Here is a 14,670-nt window from a genome sequence, read left to right as displayed (position 1 = left end):
ATTTATATAAATAAACAAGTTTCAAATTTTTCACGAACTTTATTTATTTTGTATCGGGTTTTTTAAAATTTTAATATAAGTGTTATCTATGACTAAGTCTTAGTGTAAAAAAGCTTCATACAAAGTTTTCTGTCATATAAAATGTTTAGTATTTTAAAGTCGCGTATCAATTTAAATTTATATTGGAGTGAGACGTGAACTTACCTAAGTTACGCAGATGTGCTCCGCTGCCCAATTAATGTCATCTCAACAGCTTTTAAAGCCCTGGTTAACCAACGACGTACATAAAGGTACAGACGGGATGACAGGCCTCTTGTAACTCAACTACCTCAACTTTTCACAAGCTTATAATAAGAGGTTTAACCCCCAGTTTCGTAAAATTGGATTTTACGTCTTGATTTACGAGAAAGGTCATGACTGACCTGTCTCGACTGAAATGTCTCGCCTTAAACTAACGTTTAAGGCGAGGCATTTCAACGCTAGCCTACATAATATTGTGCGGTGGTGGAGGTGAGGTATGAGGCGGACATGCCTCGCGTCCCGCAATCCACGTGTTCAAAATTAATACTTATGAATAAAATAAGAACAGGCGGAGAAATTTTGATACAAGTTTGACGTCGACAAGCGCCTGACGGTGACTGACAAGGTAGCGGGCGACGCGGCGTGTCATTGAACCGCTGGGAAATTTGCAAATACTAAATACTCAGACACTTTGCAGACTCTCTGTAATATCGAAAAGTACATCCTGTCGTATAACAAATTACATTTTTTAGACAATATCCTTAGGTGTATCGTACATTTTTTGTAAGATCGTTATTTAACAGCAAATACCTAAACCATTTGATCTAGCAAAACAGTTTTTAAGGCGAAATAATGTAGTGGTTACGTGTAGAGTTTCAAGCGTATGAGCTATAAATTCATTGCACGATAAATTGAACGATGAAAAATTTTGTAAACCTTAAATCGCATTGAATGAAGCTATCATCGAACTTCACTTGGTAAGTTTTTTCAAAAACGTTTGATTTTCAAATATATACCTCTTAGAAATAATAGCAGTTTTGTAGAAGTAGAGCTCCATGTGGAATAGTTTGTCCAGGGAAATACTGCCACCTTACCAGTTTCTGACGTCAAGCGGCAATTAAGCGCAACGGCGCTCCGGTTTTGAAGGGTAAGGTTGCTGGTGAAATTACAGGCACATGGAACTTGTCAACTTATGTCTCAGGGTGGCGGGCGCAGTGGCAGTGCCCCTCAAATCTTTGCGATTTAAAGCTCTGAGTGGCACTGCAACTGTTATGGAAAGGCGTGTAGCTTACCATCAGGCGCACGACTTGTTCGTCCCGTCACTGTTCTTCCCCGTCTTTTTGCTCGTTTCGTGTTGGGATTGCCTAGTATACAATTTACAGCACCTACGGATGTTCGTCTGCAGTTCTCCCTCTGTTGCTCGTACTGGACACATTCAAATAACAAGTGATTATGCTCTTCCACAACTCCACATAACTCGTTAAGTAGGTATAATAAGTCAAAAGTTAAGTCTATAACTATATTTAATAATAATAATAGCGCATACACACATAGCACTAGGAAACACTGTATCGCAGGTGCCACGGACACACCAAATATTATGAAACTTACGTATTAATGCAATATGTATATTATTGAATATCATAATGTTTTTAGGACCACATTTTTTTTGTGAAAATTCCATGAAAATACACTCACAATCACACAATCTAGTACAATCAGATCAAAGAAAGTTTCCTTTGTGTTTTTCGATGTTTGTATAAATAATAAAAAATATGTTACGTCAAATTGCTTCTAAATCGCCACCAATAGGCGTTAAATTATCAATAGTCATTCAGTAACAGTTATATACCAGGGATATCCCAACAAAATAATCGTAACTACGTGCCTACGTGCCTGTAGCCTGATTCTGATCTATGAGAGCTTGTTGCAGATATCTTTCAGTTTGTTTAATAAAGCTAAGGGCACAATAAACATCATAGCTTACTACTACCCTTGTCGTTCTCATTTATTAGACTTTATCGGCTTTGTTCGTTTCTTTTGTATATTATAACTATACATAGTTAAAGATGAAAAAACTATTTATACGTTTCAAACTATAAACCATACTTTTTTCAATAAGCGCTCTTTAAAAATAACTTTTTTTAAGCTTATCAAACCGTTTAGAAAAACGATTAGTTACTTGTAACGTTGTGTTGACCACTAAAGGTTTTCTGACAAGTTTTAGTAGCAATAGAGTTCCCTGTGATAGAGAAGTATTGCCACGTTACTTATTTCTAAAAATGGAAGTAAATTAATTTGCTACTCCGCGATCCCAGTGAAGGTTAAATCGTGCAAAATTGCTGCGCTTGTGTTAAATATTTAATTAACTGCACGAAAAATTTTTTATTAAGATGGACTTCCGCAAATTAACGCCTGAATCTATTAATTACTTATTTCTGTCACCAAGCAGTAATGTGAGCGTTACTGTGCTCCGTTTTTGGAAGTTAAGGGTGAAATTACAGGCACATGGAACTTTTTAACTTATGTCTCAGGGTGATGGGCGCGGTGGCAGTGACCTTCAAGTCTTTGTGATTTAAAGCTCAGAATGGCACTGCAACTGCTATGGATTACTAGTAGTGGCTTACCTACAGGCCCGACTCGTTCGTCCTAGCACTTGCTATCATTTTTTTTTTTAATTTTTATGAAGTAGAATAATTTTTCTGATAAAAATTAACAAATCTTTGGCATAGATATTATAATATTGTATGTTGTGACCTTTTTTGACGCAGCCTTGCTGTGTACGGCTACCTTACCGACGGCGACAGACGGACGGAGTAGGACTGACACTCGATAGGTTCATGTCTTGATTATACTGGCCTAATAAAGAAAGACTGAGACTCTCTTGCTTTCACTGTACTCGTATTATTTCTAACGTCGAGAACCGAGAAAAGTGCTGCATTTAGTCATTGCTCGTGTTTTTGTTAGTTCGTAGCAAAAAACGTCACAGGAAGAACGTAATGGTGACATTACATTCTACGAGCAATGGCTAAATGCAGCATTTTTCTCGGATTACAGAAGTATAAACTTTGTTATAATGGACGCTTCTCGCTATAATGGTGCCGCCATTACTCGAAAAATCTTCAAAAAAAAAGCTGATTTTGTGTTAATGTAAAATAAAAATATTTTACTCAGTTTAGAGAGACTAAATAAAACGTAAAGACAATGTTTTACACAACTGCATTATTACAACTTTTTAGGAGAGAGGTTTAAAGATTCGACATTCAAAATTAGTCGATAACTTTTTATCATTAAATAGGAGTATTATAAAATTTCACAAATACATGATATGTTTCTTGTGGTTCGTTTTTTTATACTTTCTTGTGATAAAAACGCTTTTGACGTATGATAACTTGTGGCGTTATTATATCAAGTGAACAGAGCAAGGGAAGGAACAAAAATGAACTAGCAGATAGAATTATTGAGAATTTCGCAGTATTTTTTTTTGTAAAATATACCTATAAGTTTTTATTTTGACCTCCATCTCACCTGGTGGAAAGTGACGATTTCCAAGTGACGCGAAGATTTTGTACACATGTTTGGTTAGGTATTGTTTTAATTTATCTGTTGGGATTCCATTTAAGTGTCTTTTTAGTATATTGTTTTCTTAATGGGGCTGACATGTTGACTAAAGAAGGCCCGAAATAAATAGAGTTAAAAAAAATTACAGATTATAAAATCTGTTAAATTTATTACTATTCGTTGTAGCGATTAAATAACAACAACACATGTACTATCAACAAAATTGATGCCTTACTAGTCTCAAAAAGTTTTATGTTGAAACGGAGATTGAGTGAGTGAAAACCTTTTGTTTAAAAATAAAAACATGATGTAGCCCTTAAACGCCTATGGTAGACAAGAACAAGCGAACTGTCAGTGGCTGATACTGCCCATCGCCGTCGTTGACTGCGTGCAAGAATGACCTTTAAGGTGGCAACTGATAGCATATCCGAATATTATTTTCCATTATTCTGCCACATTTTTTATCAATTAAGTAACAACGACAATTCACTAAGTCTAGTCTCATTTCTTAGGACTCATTGTATGTCTACTCAATGACGATTAGGACATCTAAGGAAAAAAATAATTGAACTCAAACAGAGTTACCGGACACTATATAAGCTTGAACGTTGTAACAAAAAGGCGCTTCTACATTACACGTAAATTTCGTTTTACACCCTGTATTATTTCAATATGATTAAGATGAAAAGTCCAATTATTGTCGCTTTAATTTTCATTAATGACTTACATTCAACATTACTTTAATATTTTTTTTAAAGTGCTATCCGTGGTTACATAATGATTCACCTACCATCCTCAAGCACAGGGCGAAGGTTCAGATAAGGGCTTGCACCTCTAAGGGTTATATTCCAGAACACTACTCAATTCTCAAGTCAGGACTTGAGTATGATTTCAAGCACTAGAAGTACGACCCTAACGGCAAGGACTTGAGTATGATTTCTAGTGCTTTAAATTATACTCAAGTCCTGACTTGAGCATTGAGTAGAGTTCTGGATTACGACCCTGAGTTTTCGAAATGTATGTGCGGAATTTAATTTGAATTTTACCGGCATTCCGGTGAAGGAAAACGTCGTGAGGAGACTTGCACATATCTGCAAATCAATTGAATGATGTGTTCCAAATCTGCAACTACAGCGCAAGTCCTCCCATTCTATGTGTGCCTGCTCGGCATTATATACAGGCTAACTATTTTAATTTTTTACTTATAGTTTTTTTCTTTATAAAGTGTAAATATTTGAAATAGAGCCAGCAGAGCCAAAAGTTGCCTAATTACCCATACATTTAAATCTATGTGTTTACTTCACCCCATATGTAATAAGTAGGTACAGAGTGTTGTTTTTTAAAATGGGACCTATCGATTTTTTTCGTCACATAAAATGAAATGATCCTTACATGAAACTGAGTCGATCAGTACAAAAAAAAATTGTACAATTTTATTAATCTTTATGGACAATTCGCGCTTGACCAAAAAATTTACTATGCCAAATTATTTTCACAAGAAAAGACTTAATGGTTCCTAAAACAGTTTCCTTGTATCTTCTCCGGATTTGGATTATTTAGTATTTGTTTAGTAGCGGTAGAGCTCCTTGTGAACGATTTCGTCCACGGAAGTACTGCCACTTTACCTATTACTACCGCCAAGCAGTAATGTCAGCACTTCTGTGTTCCGGTTTTGAAGGGTAAGGGTGCTGGTGAAATTACAGGCATATGGGACTTGTCAACTTATGTCCCAAGGTGACGGGCGCAGTGGCAGTGCCCCTCAGATCTTTGCGATTTAAAGCTCTGAGTGGCACTGCAACTGTCATGGACAGGCGTGTAATTTTCCTTGAGGCGCACGACTTGTTCGTCCCGTCACTTGTTATTATATAAAAAAAAAATACTGTCCCATTTAAAAAAGCACAGACTACGTATAGAACTTGTACTGAAGACGCTACCTGAGCATTGATATTCAAATTTTTGATCCCGTTTCGTCACGTTTCACCCTATCCACTTTTTCTCTACAACTGTCCGTTCGTTCTGTTCTAGAAACCAATAGGACAATAGAGTTAAACGGGAATCTCTATACAAAGCCTCTGGAATAAATATGAGCGGAGAGTGCTCATCGGCATAACAATTCCATTCAAATAGCCGCAAAGTTCATTGCTCACGACAAATTTACGCTGCCATTTTAAAAAGACACCTAATTAATTCAGTAACAAACGCAGTTGCATGCCTTCTGAGGCGGTTAACAGTATAACACTAGCGAAACAAGAGTGGTAAGTTACGTTCACATTCACCTGCACCAGAGTTGATTCCGCAGTCGCACTTCGTTTACCGAACACGCCGCTTCAATTTACAAAACACGTTCGTTCGAATTTTAAAAAAGTGTGTGTTGCCAGTACCGGTGACCGGAGATTATATTTCTGTAAGTTTAATTTTGTTTTTTTTTTATAAAAAAATTTTTAATGAACCCGTGGTTCTTGGATTTGTATCAAATTACTTTAACAAGAAGTTGACTTTAATAAGCTTAATACTCGTGAGAATTTGGAAGTTATTCGTGAAATATTTACTTCAAGTTGTTAAGAGAAATTCAATTACAGGAAAGAAACACGACTTAAATTGTTTTAGTCACTTGAATGCCGAAGTTAGTAAATTAAAAGTATCTACACACTTTTTATTTCTATTAACCCCATTAAACCTAAGTAGGCTCTATAACGACATAACATCACATACAAGATTATGTCATATGAATAGTGAAAGTGGTGTGTACGAGATGGGAATCATGCCGACCAGACGCCGGTTGCGTTAATTTTATTGAGCTGGCCTGTTTACCGATCTATGAATTTTAATTGCCTTAATAAAATAATTCTTAATTTTTATTTTCTCTAACTAATCTAGCCTTATTTGTACATTGGACAATTTAATATGTATTCATAGACAAAAATCTTTAAAAAGAATTAAGAATTAGATTTCTTGAAATCGTTATAGTCTCGTATATATTTTTTTTTTAGAAAATTAAATCTTGGTAACGAAGTTCTCTTGCTATGCGTGAGGTGTAAATAGGAAGCGGTTACAAAGTTAACAACATTCAAAAACGTCAACTCGAAGTCATATTATTTTATAATTGCATCACTGAAACACAAACATAAATGCAAAAAAACGATTAAATGACTACAGTGAAATTTATACACCAGTACAGAAAGGCATCACGCAATACTTACTATTCCGTTGAGGGTGCAATCCTTTTTCTTTGGAACATAAAAGGGTGGGATTAAAAATTCTTAAATAAAATAATTATTAATACTGTTTAACAAAAATTTGTTAAGTAATAATCTTTCAACATTTTTTTATTATAGTATTAACTGTTAGTAGCTCTAAATACAAAAAAAACTATTTACTCGTTTTCCGGTTGCAAATGTAAGTTAGTCACTTTTCCATTGGATGTGGGATATATATTTTGAAAAATCATATTTTTGCATAAAACGGTTTATCCAAGTTAAAGAAGTAGCCACGTTGAGGCAACAGTGCCCGGCTTCAGTCAAATCTGGACGAGGAAATTTTTCATTGTGTCTGTACGATCTTTGTATTAATATTTAATAACAATCTAGGGGACTGTTTTCACAGAAACAAGTACATGCATATGATGGTAGTAAAAACATCGCGATATTAAATGTTAAATGCTGACTTATTATAAATATATCGGTAAAAAGGTTGTACCTGGTATTAAGCGACATGCATGTTCATAACAGTTGCATTGCCATTCCGAGCTTTAGTCGCAAATATCTGAAAGCCTTTACACTTTTAATACACTGCCCTTGTCACTCTAAGACGTAAGTTGACAAGTCTCATGTGCACGTAATTTCACCAGAACCCTTCGAAATTGTAACACTGTAATTCTTACATTACTGTTTGGCAACAGAAAAAGGTGGCTGTAAGTACCTGAACGATCACTTTCACCAGAAGCTCTGCTGTAGTTCAAAGTATCCTGTATTTGCAACGTCTGTTTGCAAGCATTGTGGACTGTAATTTGAAGTACCATTGTTTAATTTTGCATTTGCATTAGCCATATTTCAATTATATACCATCTATCTGGCCATATCTACATAAATAGTTTGACATCGGCACAAGTTTAAAGGGCATTAATACTGGTCGCAATGTATTTCTGTCATTAGTAAAAACTAGATATTGGTCGATATGCGAATCATTAAAAAGGTTATTCACATTCCATATTAAAACTACTTTGACTATATTTAGTGTCATCTTTAAAATATTTTGTTAAATCTTCTTGCTGAGCAGTTTCTTGTGTTTGTGTTCTATCAAAGCAGCGCTTAAAGAGATAGATACTTTCCAAACTATATATTTCCGTGGACAAAATCTTTGAACTTCTCTCCTTAGTTACTTCAATAATAACATCGAGTATATAACCAGAAATAACGATCAAATAAGGGCCATCCATGACTGGCAAATCACTGGGCAAATCGGCGTTGTATCACTTTTAAATATCAACTTTCGTTTGCGCTGAAATCACAAATTAGAAAACTGAAATAGTCCAGCGCCAACAACTGACCTCTGTGTATGTACATCTCCGTATATTCCAAAAATATTCTGTATTTATTGTAATGAAGATAATATCTCTAACAATTGGGGCTGTTCAATTCGGTAGTGTGGAAAAAACAGCAAAACATCTAATTACAAAACAAACGAAATCACATTTCATAAGTAATTAAATATGAAATATGTAATTTTGCAAGTTTCTCAATGCTCAAGTTAAACTGGTCGATTTAAAGTGAAATAATTGACGACACCCGTCAATTGTGTCGAATTCGGGCTTGCCAATCGGAGCGCAGTTGTCACACTATGATTTGGCAGAATAGTTTTCAAATAAATTAAATGATATTTCGTCTCTATTTTTGGTTATATACTCGATGAAAATAATAAAAAAAAATCTTTCTTGTACATTTGATTTTGTCATACTAATAACCAACAAGATAAATTAGATATTTTGTTACTTGTTTCATTACAATTTGTCGCTAGTACAGGATCAAGAGCACGTCAAGCTTGACACTTAAGACTTAAATCCAACTCTAAGCCGCTTACATAAGAACGGTCTAAAGTACAAAGTGTCAAGCTTGACGTGCACTTGACTGTACCATGAATTAAACAAATCTGTAGTATTGTCACTATTGATCACAATACAGGCACAACTTTATCTTATTAAAAATACCTATACCTTTTCCATTCCGTCTTAGTAATTACGCGCCCACCGTCTTGTTTTGTTCTGAGAAAAATATACAAAGTCTATATAATTATATATGTACAATGCATACATCCCAACAGAAATTGCGTATTTCCATATATCAAAGTGAAATGGGAAATCTGTGAGAAGCAAAACGAGATATTTAAAAACAAAAACATTATATAAAAAGTGAGAAAGAAAACTTTAGATATTAGTGACGAGATGTCGGAACAATGTGTTCCGTGTGATCGCGATTGCCAGGAATGTCGTGAAACTCATGTTTTTGCCACCTGCGGAAGTACGCATACACAGAGACGTACTAAGAGTGGAAAAATAACATTTTACTATGACCAGTGGTGATACCATAGTAAAAGTTTTACGCTCGCGCAAGTTTTTATCAAATGGAAAAGAAATGAATAACTAAGTGCATACGTTAAATACATTATATTAATTAAAATATACGATTATTATAGTATAACGCGCAAATGGAAGGTTTTCTACTGTAACAACGCGTTATCTCGTCATCATTAGCTTTGATGCAATTTACTGCTGTTAGTGGAGGCTTCAACGGCTTGGACAGTGATGTTTTCATTCTGTCGATGCTAGCTGCAGGCTCCGGAAGGCGCAAGCGGCGCTCGTGCTCTGTTCGGTTTCTTTCAAAACGTTGCGCGCAGTTTATGCTATGCTGCATTGCCCTCAGACTTTCAGTTTTAGCCGGTAGTCTCTCAATACCAGTACTTATTTCACCTAGATCTTCTGTTTCAGTATCAATAATCTCACGATTATCCAATAACATACCAAGATTAAGCTTCAAGTTAGTCGTTCCATCTCTAAAAAGAAGGTAAATGGACGCTTGGTCCAATATTCTAATAGAAAAGTTTTCGTTAATTTTGAGTGCTTTCATTTTTATTTGAAACGGCTTAAACTTTTCTTTCATCTTTTCATTTTTCTCTTTTATAGTATTTGCAAACTCAATAGCTACCACATCTTTATCTTTGTTCATCTCTGGACGAGGAGCATCTAAACCTGAGCCAAGTTTGACTATTCTAGGATCTTTGAGGAGCATTTGCGTGTCTATCATAACCTGCTGTAATACAGGAGGATCATTCAAACTATGCCACTTCCAATGTGATGCGGGACCTATTTCCCGGTCTAATACGACTCCTTCAGTCTGATTGTATTTCAATCTGTAAATAACGTTTTGATCATTTATGCAGAATTACTAGTAAAATCTAATAACCTCACAGAACTACAATACTATCATTATAAACAACATGTTCTCACTTTTGTTCCCTGATTTTTAATATTCATCAGATTTTACTTTCGTACAAAAATAAAAATATTTAAATAGATCGCTCTAAGCGGTGATATAACTGTGGGGTAACAAAAGAAAGTGAGGGTCGTCGGGGAGGACCCTATCCATGAGGAGGACGCTTACACGTTTGAACTTACTACCTTGCTACCGAATACAGATCAAAAAGTATCAGATAGCACAACAAAACTTAAAAATGTATTTTCTCAAACAAGCTCGGAAATATTTGCATTACTTTCAAAAAATGAGCACGCAAAGCTTGTCATTTACGGACCGTGCTACTTCTTCACGGCCAAGGCCTACAAAATAAGCATGAGAATCCATTACTGTCCACTTTTCTAAACTTTTAAATCTACCTAGTAATAATGAACAGGCAAAAGAAAAACTCATACAGCCAATTGTTCATTGTTTATAGTTGCGAGAATTAAAAATGCCTAGTACCGTTTACTTAAAAAAAAAGAAAATGGAAACATACTAAAATGTTTTGGTATTCTTTTGGTTTTTCGTCTTTTTTGTATTTTGGTCGCGAAAATGAATGCTAGTGAGAAGAGCTATAACGAAAATACAGTAATAGATACACAATCAAACACATCATCAGAAGTTCAGCAGACTATCATGACTATCATGTGGACTGGAAAAACAAAAACATTTTCTTTTAGCAATTGTCCTAACACGTCAAATATTACTGTTAATATTCATTAAAAAGTTTTTACTCTTTCTATTATACATCTCCCTCTCTTTATTCTTTTATTATTTCCTTAAAAATACTATATTATGCCTCGGCAGGACCGGGGATTGCTTGACTCGTATCAATACAAGCCTCGCTGGCGCTCGTCCTTGTAACTCGTACTCGTCCAACATTCCCTTACGTCCCGGCCTCTGCAATAATGTACTATTTTGGTAAATTTTTTGTTTTGTAAAAAGTCAGGGAACAAAAGTTGTTGTTTATAATGTAATTAATGAAGTCCTGTAAGATTGTTAGTATTTTATAAATACCCTATATTACCACAGTTAATTAAGTTAACATTCCGTACTACGTTTTCATTTGATGAATCAGATGTTTCCTGAATTGCCTTCCTCTCAGCAACAAATTTATTAAATATTAAAAAGATGACAAATTGATATTGCCTTGAAACTCAAACTACCTTTTTGTAGTTTCTGCCTATCTACAGGTTCGTATGTCTTGTTGTATAATTTTCACTTGCCCGTTTATTTAATTTATTATTATTAGTTTTTGAACGTGTATTAAATGTAATTGAAACCATTTTTTGAGATATAAATCGCGTATGTTTGTTTTTCAAACAAATCAACGTTTTAAACCTATATTTCACTATAGTTTCAAAAATTTTATTTATTTTATTTTTAAGGTTTTTTCTACAGCGATTTTATAACTGGTCGACGACTTTACCACCACAGTCAACCTTGACCAGGGGACCTGTAAAAGGCCAGAAATGTGGGATTGTTTGAAAAAAAAGCATAATAAGAAAACGTGTAAAAATCGCAAAAACCTAAAAACTCGAAACGTACATTAATGACCAAAAAACTGAAATTAAAAAAAAATATTTCAAGACACAACCAACTAGAAAATTACTTTTTGAAAAAAACATATGCGATTTAAATCCGGAAAAATAGTTTCATTTCCTATAGAAAATTACTTGTCGTCGCGTCGCTAGAAATACTCTTACAAAATTCAAATAGATACTGCTCGGGGACACCGACGATGTGACTATATAATACATGGATGTATCTATGCTTGGGGACCAACGCATATAAATAATTCAGTCCCGAATACTTGCTGTCAAAATTGTGTTCAAAACTCTCTATTTGCTTTGCTACTACCATTGTAATAGATCGAAAAAATATTTAGGAACATCTCTTAACGTTTTGTAGTAAAATCACTATGCTATACATACATACAACGGTAAATATTCACTCATCAAAAGTGTCTAACATAGGGATCAATAACGTTTTTGCCAATTACTGAAAATCAGGATTATTATTTATAATCTCAGTACAGAGTACTAAAAAAACAGACCTCAAACGTACATGGTGTTACATCTATTTGCCAAGTTTTATTGAAATATCCCCTAGTTCGCCACTATACAGGACTTGACACAGGAGATAATAAAAATCTTTCGGTTCTCACTATTCAAAGCAAAAAAACACTATATTGAGAGAGAGAAACGCCTTGAATTGGAGAATAGCAAAACCAACCATTGAAATAATTGCTCCTTAAGTAAAATTTAGGCGCTAATTATAAAAATGAATGTCCATGCGTAATCAGCAATCCTTGGAGGTGAATGATTTTCTTCAAAATGAAATGGGACCACTACAGAGGTACCATCTTTCCAACAAAAAGGAATCATGAAAATCGGTTCACAAATACCGGAGTTATCGCGTAATATACATACAAAAAAAACATAGAGTCGAATTGAACATAGGGTTTTTCTTCGGTCAATATAATAAATAAATAAATAATTTAATAAATTTATACAAGGTGTAGCCAAAAGGTGCAGTGGGAATTCAAGGTCGTAGAAGAGATACTATCAAATAGTAAATTGGCGCTGAAATTTTTGTCAAGTATTTTGCCTAATTAAATTAATTCCATTTTAAAATCAAGAACCTCACGCAATCACTTGCTTTGAAGTTAGTCGAAAATGGCGGCATAACATTTGATTATTTAAAAAATAACCTTGATCCCTACACACTTTCGATGTACCTATATACAAGATACAAATTCTTTTATCAGGCTAAAGTAACTCTTATTGTGCTCGTTCTAAACTTGAGAATGTGGTTTAGACGAATTATAAGGTAATATATTTATAGGTAAATTATAAGCGTAGTGTAATATGACAAGTATGATATAAACTTCATACAAAATAAGCAGTGCGGTGTGTATGTGTGCGCGCCTGCGCCGCCGCATGTACGGATGCACACATTAGCATAATTTAGCGAAGCACTCGCCATGCATAGCGCTGTAGGGCTAGCATAACAGGGCGTGACTTGAGCGAGAGCTGTATTTTGTTCTCGCGCAAATCGCGTCTCATCGTGCTAGCCCTACTGATCGTCTCACGCGCCTTTCATTGTTATGCGAATGTGTGCGTCCGTACACGGTGCGCTGTAGGCGTGTACACATATAAGCCGAGCTGCTCCGTATGAATGAGTTATCATACTTAGCTTACGGTGATATAACCGTAAGCTTGTAATGTAAATTAAATGTTGTAATGTAAAGGACGTTTGATACGTCCTTTACATTAAATACTTATAATTTTTTCAATGTAAAAAAAAAACGACTTCAAAAGTTTGCTTATCGGCTTTTTTCCATTTCCACGGGATCCCCTCATCAGATCCTGAATCTTGGGGACAATGGGACTGTTACGGACTCCTTTATACATTTGGTATTGTCTTTTCTGGTTATCATGGTGATGGTGTTTCATTGATTACATGTATTGTGTCAAGTGAAAAGTTTTTAAATATAAGTGTAAACTTTTATTTGCGGAAAATAATTAGTGATTTGTGATAGCCGAAACGAACCCGGAACAGCATTAGGGACCGCCTCGAGAGTATACCCTTTCAAACAAAAACGGTGCACAATTGATGGAGAAATTGGTGAATACATGGGCATGCCTATAAAATTTGAGGATTTCCTTCGATTTTCATGGAATCCCCTCATCAGATTCTGACTTGACGACAATGGCATGTGCACCCTTTCAAACAAAAAAAGATTTTTCAAAATCGGTGCACAATTGACGGATATATCTGAAAACATACATAAAGCCAAACGCTGAGAAATCAGTTAAAAATAAAAAAGCTACTCAGATATAGGTATAAACTTCTACACATAATATTTAATTAGGATAATTGGAACCAATTTATTTGCTGGTGGTAATTTTTTTAATCCAACTCATCTATTAATCAACTCATGTGTTCAATTAGACTATTGATAATACTATCCTGGAGTCATGTCTGTGATTAATTTTGTTCAAGAGAAGTTTCAAATCACTAGTAAGTAATTTGAAGTCACCATAAATGTTACCAGTAATTAATTATTAATAAAACTTATCATCCCTAATGATTTTTTTTATTGAAATTGCAAATTTTCGAGTTCGTGTATTTTTTATAATTCGTAATTCAAGTACAAAATCGGAAATTGTTGCTGCATGAGATATGTAGTAAATTAATATACAATAAAATCTTACTATTTTGATTCTTTTCAACTACCATTACCTACCTAGCAGTAAGTATTAATAGGTATTAAAAATTTAAAAACTATCATTTGTATTAATAGGTACTTTGCAAACACTTTACAATAGTTGGTCGACTACTATCCCATCTATTATATCCCAGTACCTATTTAAATTCCTATAATGCGAGCATGGCATGGACATAATTAAACTAAATAATGAGAATTGACAAAAAAAAATATAATAGCAACGTTTTCTTATTAAACATTCTATAACTGACTAGATTTTAGTTACAATTACCTTATTTTACCACTGTGATCGAATATCACGCCATTACCCACATAGTCGAACATTCCGAGAATAGTAATGGGTCTAGA

This window comes from Hyposmocoma kahamanoa, unplaced genomic scaffold, assembly GCF_003589595.1.
Source record: "Hyposmocoma kahamanoa isolate Upper Pololo Valley unplaced genomic scaffold, ASM358959v1 78, whole genome shotgun sequence".
Lineage (NCBI taxonomy): Eukaryota > Metazoa > Arthropoda > Insecta > Lepidoptera > Cosmopterigidae > Hyposmocoma > Hyposmocoma kahamanoa.
This window is presented reverse-complemented; position numbering follows the sequence as displayed.